The following is a 9,202-nucleotide window of genomic DNA, read 5'->3' on the forward strand; positions in this document are numbered from 1 at the left end:
CGGTGATTGTGTAATGTGATACTTGTGGTGATGATGATGCGTGTATGGTTAGATGCGATGATTGTATTGTATGGTAATTGTAATTTATGTTTATATGCTTGGATGGTGTTCAATTGGATGTAAGGACTAAGTGGACCACCGTATGTATTACCTCAAGTCATAGATAAAGCACCTAGCGCCGTATAATGATGTGACACTTATGCGCCCACTTCCTACGGAACTGATGATGTGAACCACTTAACTCTTAACCGCGAATGAGTATGTTAGTGATACGAACTAACTTTCGAATAGCTATGGATCTTTATATGTGGATTTGATACATGTTATGGTATGTGCGTATTCCTTGCACATGTTTGATATACAATCTATTGTAGTGACACTGTACAAGGTTTTGGCCATGTGATTGGTGCCGAGTGATGGATTGATCCTAATTGTGCTATTGTGTGGTTAGTGTACACTTGTGACATGGAAGATATGGACACTCGTATAGCCCCATGATCATGAGGGAGAGTGCACATTAGAATACTATTTTTCCATATTGGTACCATGATCATCTTGATCGGTCTGATGATATTTGTGCATATTGCAACTGCACGCACGCATATATATACATGCATCATGGATGAGGAGTGCATGGTGTGCATAGTTTGATCATGCGGAGATCATATGCATGTGGTATAGGATGTTGGTGTAGGGTGCACATGATGGGGTATGTGGAGAGGATGTTGGTGCGGTGTGCACTTGATGGAGTATGTGTAGATGTTATCTGGTCCGAGAGACCGCGGGCACAGTCCCTAGGTTGAAGTCCCTAAGCGAATATATCGGGCATAGTCCCTAGGTTGAAGTCCCTAAGCGAATATATCGGGCACGGTCCCTAGGTTGAAGTCCCTAAAGCTCACTTGATGCTACATTGTAATTATGCTGATGCTGATATTACATGTATATCCTTTCCATGATGAGCGTGGATTGCAGATTGAATGTAGTTGGCAGAGGAACCTGATTTGTATTAGGGTTGCCTCGTATGCATATGTGGCTTACATGCATAACATTGCTTGAGTGCAATTATACTGCATAGCGTGCTTATGGATTATCATTGCATTTTGCATAGCATCCTCATGAGATAGATTGAACACCACAGAAATATCGTAGTTATATTGATGAGGCCACCACAACGACATTATGGTTGCTATTTGTGGGCACCAAAAATTTAAGTTTTTATACTGGGTCCCAGACCCCTTGAAATTCCCTAAACCTCAAGTGGTACCCGTGGGCCTCATCATCAAGATCAGGAGGATGCCACAGGTCACATGGTGTCGAAGACCATAATAGGCCAGACTCTCGTCGACGCGGTTAGGTGAGAAGAGGTTCAGCCACGCCTAGCTGAAGAGTTGGAGCGAATGTAGTTGGGTTTGACCAGTCCCTGAAATGGGTCCACTACTGGCGTGCCGGGTGGCTATTGGCATGGCTATACGCCACCCACCGATAGGGTGGGTATGCGAGGCCTCTATTGAACAAGTTTCGGACTTGTTCTGAATACTAGGCCCGGGTGATTCCCAATGATTATAACTATATTGTGATGTGGATTTTTTGAGGAGGACCTGCATACATACATATATCTAGCATACCTTTGTATATCATCACTTTCATGACATCTTATCCTCTTGGCTTTATGTAGCATTACTTGGTCACTATGTTTCGGCTTGTGTACTCTGATATTTGATTGTTACTGTATGCTTGTACACTACGCACACACAAGTGTACTCACTAGGCTTTTTGCCTAAGCTTCCTATTTTCCATTTTTTTCAGGGCAAGAGTAGCTTGTATGACATAGCTTTCTCGATTCATTGTATCTATTTTGTGATTTGGCAATATTAACATTGTGTATCTTTTGAAAAAGCATTGTACTTGTAACCATCATGATTTATAATGGAAACTGTTGCTTAGTATTGTGATTACGGATCATCATGCTCAAGTATTATTATTTAAAAAAATTAGTAAAAAATCTTCCTTATGGTGCGCCAAACTCGGGACTAAGTGTATGGAAGTCAAGTGCAAGATTCGGGGCATTACAGAAGTTGTCCGTCCCTAAATTTGGGTCGTTAGACATAGTCTACTTCTAACAAAATGTAAATATTCCCAAAGGATTGGGGGAATGGTTCCATGAAATCGATGTCCCAATAATCAAATGCTTTAATGATAAGAATGAGGTTCAGAGGCATTATATTTCAATGGGACAACTCTCCCAATTTCTGACAATGCTCATAAGCTTTGATAAACTCATGAGCAACTCTGAACATTGTGGGCCAGTAAAAGCTGAACTGCAGAATTTTGGCCATGGTATTTTTAACAAAAAAGTGACCACCACAAGCCTGAGAATGACAAAAGGAGATGACACTCTGATTTTCATTATTTGGCACACATCTCCTTAGAATTTGGTCTGAGCAAAATTTAAATAAATAAGGATCATCACAGAAAAACTTATGTACCTCAGCGAAGAATTTTTTCTTATCTTACGAAGACTAATATGTTGACGTGAAACCTGTAGTAAGATAATTTACAATGTCAGCAAACCAAGATAGTTGGAAGAGTTTAAACAATTGTTCATCAAGAAACATATCGTTTATCAGTATCGGCTCAAGGGAATCAGGGATCTCAAGTCGAGAAAAGTGGTTGGCCACTACATTTTCTACTCATTTTTGGTCTCGTATTTTAATATCAAATTATTGGAGTAAGAGGATCCATCTTATCAGGTGGGGCTTGACATCCGTCTTAGAAAGAAGATACTCTAGCGCCGAATGATCCGTGTAGATGATTATCTTGGATCTGATTAGGTAGGACCTAAATTTGTCCAAAGCAAACACTATGGCTAAGAGTTGCTTCTCTGTAGTAGAGTAGTTCACTTGGGCAGAATTTAGAGTTCTACTTGCATAATGAATAATGTAGGGCTTCTTTTCTTTCCTTTAGCCTAACATTGCCCCAATAGTATAGTTAGATGCATCGCACATAATCTCAAAAAGGATGCTCTAATTAGGTGGCTGCATGATAGATGGGGTAGTTAACTTGCCCTTGAGCTTAGTGAAAGCTTCTTGGCATTATTCAGTCCACTCGTATGGTACATCCTTTTGAAGTAGATTGCACAAAGGATGAGAGAGATGACTAAAGTCCTTTATGAATTATCTATAGAATCCGGCATGTCCTAGGAAGGATTGCATGTCCAATACGCTCTTGGGTAGAGGTAGGTTAGAGATAAGATCAATTTTTTCCTTGTCTATCTTAATTTTATTAGATGAAATTATGTGTTCAAGCACAATTTCCTTAGGAAACATGAAATGACATTTCTCCCAATTCCGAACCAAACTCTTTTCCTCGCATCACTTTAGTACACATTTAAGATTTTCCAAACACTCGTTGAAGGATGGACCAAAGACAGAAGTCGTCCATGAAGACCTCTAAATATCGCCCCACCATGTAAGAAAAAATACTCAACATGCATCGCTGAAAAGTGACGAGGGCATTACACAGTCTGAATGGCATCCTTCGGTAAGCAAATGTGCCAAATAGACATGTGAACGTTGTCTTTTCCTGATCTTCAATGGCTATCTCAATCTAGTGGTAGCTCGAATAGCCATCAAGGAAGCAATAGTAAGAGTGACCAACAAACCTTTCTAAAATTTAATCAATAAAGGGCAAAGGAAAGTGGTTCTTCCTTGTGACGGTATTCAATTTCTGTTGTCAATACACATTCTCCAACCAGTGGTAACTCTAATTGGTATGAGTTCATTGTCGAGATTGGCTACGATGGTGATTCCAGACTTTTTAGAAACCACCTGAGTTGGACTCACCCACTGACTGTTAGATATAGGGTATATTATACCCACATCCAACAACTTAAGTACCTCAACCTTAACCACTTCTTTCATATTTGGATTGAGTCGACGTTGTGGTTGTTGGGAGGTTTTCATATTATTCTCAAGATGAATGCGGTGAGTACAAATCAAAGGATCAATTCCCTTGAGGTCCGCAATTGACCTTCCAAAGGCTCCTTTATGCTCAATGAGAGTAGAAATAAGCATACTCTCTTGTTCTTTCTCTACGTGGGAAGAAATCACCACTATGTATGTCTCATTTTGACATAAGTACACATATTTAAGATCAACGAGCAAAGGTTTTAGGTCAAGCTTCGGTGCTTTGAAGATAGACGATAAAGGCACTGCATAGGTTTGGGACAATTTCTGAAATTGTGCCTCCACCAGTTAACTTCAAGTACTGGTGTAACATCAAGCAAGACATCCATCTCCCTAATCATGTCATCATCTAAATCAGGGGAGTGGGCTAAGCATGTCTCTAGAGCATTAGAGTATAGAGTCAAAAATGCTCTCTCCTATGAAAGAATCGATCATGTTAATGTCGTGGGTATCGTCATCATCCTCTGAGTGTTTGTTCATATTAAAAAAGATGTTAAGCTCCAATGTCATATTTCTAAAAGATAAATTCATAATTCCATTCCTATAATTAATGATACCATTTGATGTAGCAAGGAATGGGCAACCAAGAATGACTGGTATTTGAGTGCTCATATCTATGATGCGTTGAGTATATAGGATAATAAAATCTACTGGATAGTAAAATTTATCAACTTGGACAAACACATCCTCAATCATTCCTCTCGGTACACGAACTGAGAGATCAGCAAGTTGTAATGTGGTCTGTGTGGGTTTCAATTCTCCTAATCCCAATTTTTCATAAACCGAGTAAGGGATCAAGTTAACACTCATCCCCAAGTCAAGAAGTGCGTGCTCAATCTGGTGGTTCCCAATTACACAAGTGATGATTGGGCTACCGAGATCTTTGTATTGTTGTGGCACATCTTACTTGAGGATAGCACTCACTTTTTCTATCAAAAAGATTTTCGTTTGTATGTTTTGCCGTCTTTTGGTAGTGCATAGATCTTTCAAAAATTTAGCATATGAAGGTATTTGTTTAACGACATGCAGTAGAGGAATATTGAGCTTCACTTGCTTAAGCACTCCTAGAATATCCTGAGAGCTAGAGAGAGATTTTGGTACAATCAACCGTTGAGGGAATGACGCAATCAGCTTACTTTGAGGTTTCAGTTCTAACCTATGTGGAGCATTACTAGTTTTATCATTCTCAATTTCTTCTGAGTCCTTAGGTTTTTCAGCCATCGCCAGAATGGTTTTGTAAATAATCTTTCCACTCCTAAGAATGGTGATAGACACAACTTTCTCCATCTGATTTGAAGAGCTTAGGTCACTTATTTCATATTGCAGTTTTCGATTGGGGAGGGGTTGGGCTAGAAGCATCCGTTTCTCCCCATTCGCTAAGTGTGACTCAATCTTTTAAATTGATGATGCAAACATTCCCATTCTTGTTTTGAGATCTTAGAATGCTTCCACCGTAGTTTGGTTAAATAACTCTTGGTTTTGCATGAACTTTTGAATCGTATCCTCTTAAGGCTTCTTTTGATTTAAGAATTGCATTAGGGGCTCTTGTGGATTGGCCGTTTGTTCATCCTCCAATTGAAATTTAGGTAGTTCCTCCAAGTGGAGTTGTATTTATTTGAGGTGGGTTCTCTGAAAGGTCTTTGGTAATTATTTACAGCATTTGATTGCTCATTCAATATCTCTTAAAAAGAAGGAATTATTGGGCAATTCTCAGTTGTATTAAGTTATCAGCATAGACACCCAGATCCATAACTCAACTGGCAGAATGAGGGGACATACCTCGTTTCAACACTTGAGGTCTTGGTATCGATCCCTAGTGGGGTGGCTAACATGGAGTGTGTGTACTAACATTGGTGTGTACTAACAAGTTAACCCCAAAAAAAGTTACAAGCATAAATACCACAAACAACTTCCACAGCCTCCTCGGGTTCAACCTTTTTAAGTTCCATGGCCTCGACTTTTCTTGTGAGTTTAGTCATTCTTACATTAATATCATCTTTCTCTTTTTAAACATAAATTTCCCCCCTTTGCTTTGATTGAGTAGGCTTAGAAGTGGTAGTTCTTGAGGAGGTATCCCATGACTGCACGTTTTCAGCAAGTTTATCAAAATAATCCCATGCATCATTGGCTTCCTTGTTCATGAATTCCCCATTACACATCATCTCCACAAATTGGCGCATAGGTGAGGTCAATCCCTCATAGAAAAAGCTTCTTCTACGCCATGTTTCGTAGCCATGTTGTGGACATGAATTTATGAGATCCTTAAATTGCTCCTAACATTGGAAGAAGGTCTCATCTTCTTTTGTGCAAAATTCATGATTGCTTTCCCTAAGGTAGTTGTTTTATGATAGGGGAAGAAATTTTTAAGGAATTCCCTTGTCATCTCAGCCCATGTGCCAATGGACCTTGGTCTTAAGGAATGTAACCATGACTTAGCCTTTTCTTTTAAAGAGAAAGGAAACAATTTCAGTCTAACTGTGTCCTCAGACACATTTGGGAAGTGTAATGTAGATATAATCTCATCGAACTCTTTCATATGCAAGTATGGACTTTCATATTCTAGTCCATGAAACTTAGGGAGGAGTTGAATTACCTCTAGTTTAATATCCACAATTCTTGTATTCAATGGAAATATCATGCAGGAAGGTATACTCACCCCCGTCGATTGTAAATAATCTCGTAGAGTACGAGGCGAGGGTATATTATACACCTCATTTTCATCTTGAACTTCCAGAACTGGTGGTTGAGGTTGAGGTTGAGGTTGATTTGCAACCATCACTTCAATTAACTGAGAGGATCTCGAGTGGTGTTTAATCCTGTGATGGATAGGCAACCCTTTGACTAATCCTCCTTCACTGAAAAGACGGAGGGTGTTGTTACAAACCCACTTAGACATGAAACACTCTCAGCCCTCAAGTAACTAAACAATTAAACCTAAAAAGAAAACTAGAAAAATTAAAACAAATAAGAGATCTTTTAAAAAAAAAGATAAGAGGAGAATTGGAACAAAATTATTGAATAAGAGTTGCAATGTTTGGATCCTACAAAACAGAAAACAATGTTAGTTTCTAAAAACAAATTTTTAAAAAATCCTAACTTAAAAATATAGAAGAAAAATAAATCATAATCCTAACTTAATTCTAAAACCCATTAATTTCAGAAAAACATAGCCAAAGTCCCCAGTAACGACGCTAAAAACTTGTTCACAACCCCAAGTGTAGGGTCGTGATGTAGTAATAATTTGGTAAGACCAAGGTCGAGTCTACAGGGACTAAACTTATACATATTTTGAAAATAACTAGTACTAAAAAAAGATCTAAATTGAAATCTGAATAATTGAGAGTAATGGTGAATAATGTTGATTAAAACTTATGAATTTAAAGGTAGGAACTAGGGTGCCAAGGATCCACTTGTAGCTATCAAGATGCTACCTTACTTGATTCAAGGAACATAATTGGATTGGAGTCCTATCCTATCTAATTGGAAGATAAAGCAATTTAAATCAAATATAAACTTTTCATTGACCTAATTCTCAATGGAGGAGAATTATGATGATTGGAAGGGATTCCATCACCCTACCATGCCCAAAAGACGATGGTGAACAACAGGATGTACCCATCTCATAATACCAAAATAGGAAAAGAAGATATCCAAAGCTATCATAGCATCTATTTTAATTTGAGTCACAATAAATCATAGAAAACTGAAAATATTCCTTTAATATCAAACTATAAATCAATGGGGTTCAATTAGAACAAGAATCAAGACAAAATAAGCATTCAAACATTCTACAAGCTTCACATCTTAGCCCTAGTTAAGAGCTTTAGCCAACCATAAACATGATTGAAATTAAATCTCTTAAACAAAGCATGGAAAATAAACTAGGGAAGAAGAAAAACTCCTTGGTGGCTGCTCCACCGTTGTGTTATGCTCCTTGAGACCTTTCCAAAACCTAGAAGATGCTTTGGAGCATCGTACAGAGTCCTATTTATAGTTGTGGAACTCCAACTTTTGCAATGAGTTGGAGAAAATTTAGAAACCTCTTCAAATTTACGCACTCTACACAGTTTTCTAAAATAGACTTCTAGAACTTTCATTTTTTAGACTTAGAGTTTCAGGATATATTTTTCCAGGACAATTTTCAAGAATATATTTTTTTAAGACAATTTTCAAGATTCTTTTTGTTTTTCTTCACTTCAAATCTTCGATTCTCTTCATTCCTCCCTTGGTTTCCTTAGATCTTTGGCATATGAATTCTTCATTAATGAATTCCAAATCCCTAAGTCTTCATTCAGTAATCTTTTGAGCATAAATCTTCTTTTTGGCATCAATTTCACCTTAAGCTCTCCATATCACCTCGCACATGAAAACATGCATAATTAGATCGATTAAACACTATCATTATTATAAAACTAAAGAATACATAGGGAAAAATATGCAATATTTCACACTCAACAAATATCGAATCAGAGAATGATATGTATGAAGTGGAAGGAGTATTTGGAGACTTTGAACAAAGTATTATGTCCAATATACGAGAAGAAATTGCCGTCATACTCATACATGCAAATCATTTTTTTTTTTGCTCCATTTTTTTATACATAATAATATTTTAATTTTCTATTAAATACTTTAGTTTATTTGAATTAAATGGATGTTAACATTAGATTTTATTTTCGTTTAATAAAACATAATTTCTTTATAATATAAAACATCTCTAAACAGGAGATAGGGGGCAAATGTGTCAAATTAACAAACTTCAGATATTTCAGACGTTTATTAATAAACAGGTTGTTTCAAATTCAGTACTTAATTTTCAGACTTCAGCAATAGTTACCAAACAAGTTTTTTGACTTTAGATTTAGACTTCATGTTCATATTTCAGATACAAACTTTAGATTTCAAATTCGGGCTTTAGACTTTGATTTAACAAATGGGGCCCAAGTGTATATAAATCCACTCATCATATAATTATAAAGAGGCATAATTACATTTATTCTAAATGATCATCATATTAGCATTCATACACCTAATTATTTCCATTGCACTTATTAACGCTTCATTCATAACATTCTTATTCATAAAATAAACTATATATATCAAAACCAATCTAAGTCCACTCATTCGGGACTTTATTCAACTAAAATAATCAATCATCGTACAACAATGTCATAACTATAAACATATTTCAAATTGAATTGTATTAATAGTAACTAAGATGAATGAAAACTAAGATT

At 36.9% G+C, this 9,202-nt stretch overlaps 1 non-coding gene across 1 annotated transcript; it reads left to right on the forward strand.

Annotated features, from left to right (window-relative positions):
- Nucleotides 1-6,194: 6,194 nt before the first annotated feature.
- Nucleotides 6,195-6,301, forward strand: LOC131244899 (small nucleolar RNA R71). Its single transcript, XR_009170669.1, has one exon. It is a non-coding gene; the product is annotated as a small nucleolar RNA R71 (small nucleolar RNA).
- The last annotated feature ends 2,901 nt before the right edge of the window (nucleotides 6,302-9,202 follow it).

Source organism: Magnolia sinica, chromosome 4 (assembly GCF_029962835.1).
Source record: "Magnolia sinica isolate HGM2019 chromosome 4, MsV1, whole genome shotgun sequence".
Taxonomy (NCBI): Eukaryota; Viridiplantae; Streptophyta; class Magnoliopsida; order Magnoliales; family Magnoliaceae; genus Magnolia; species Magnolia sinica.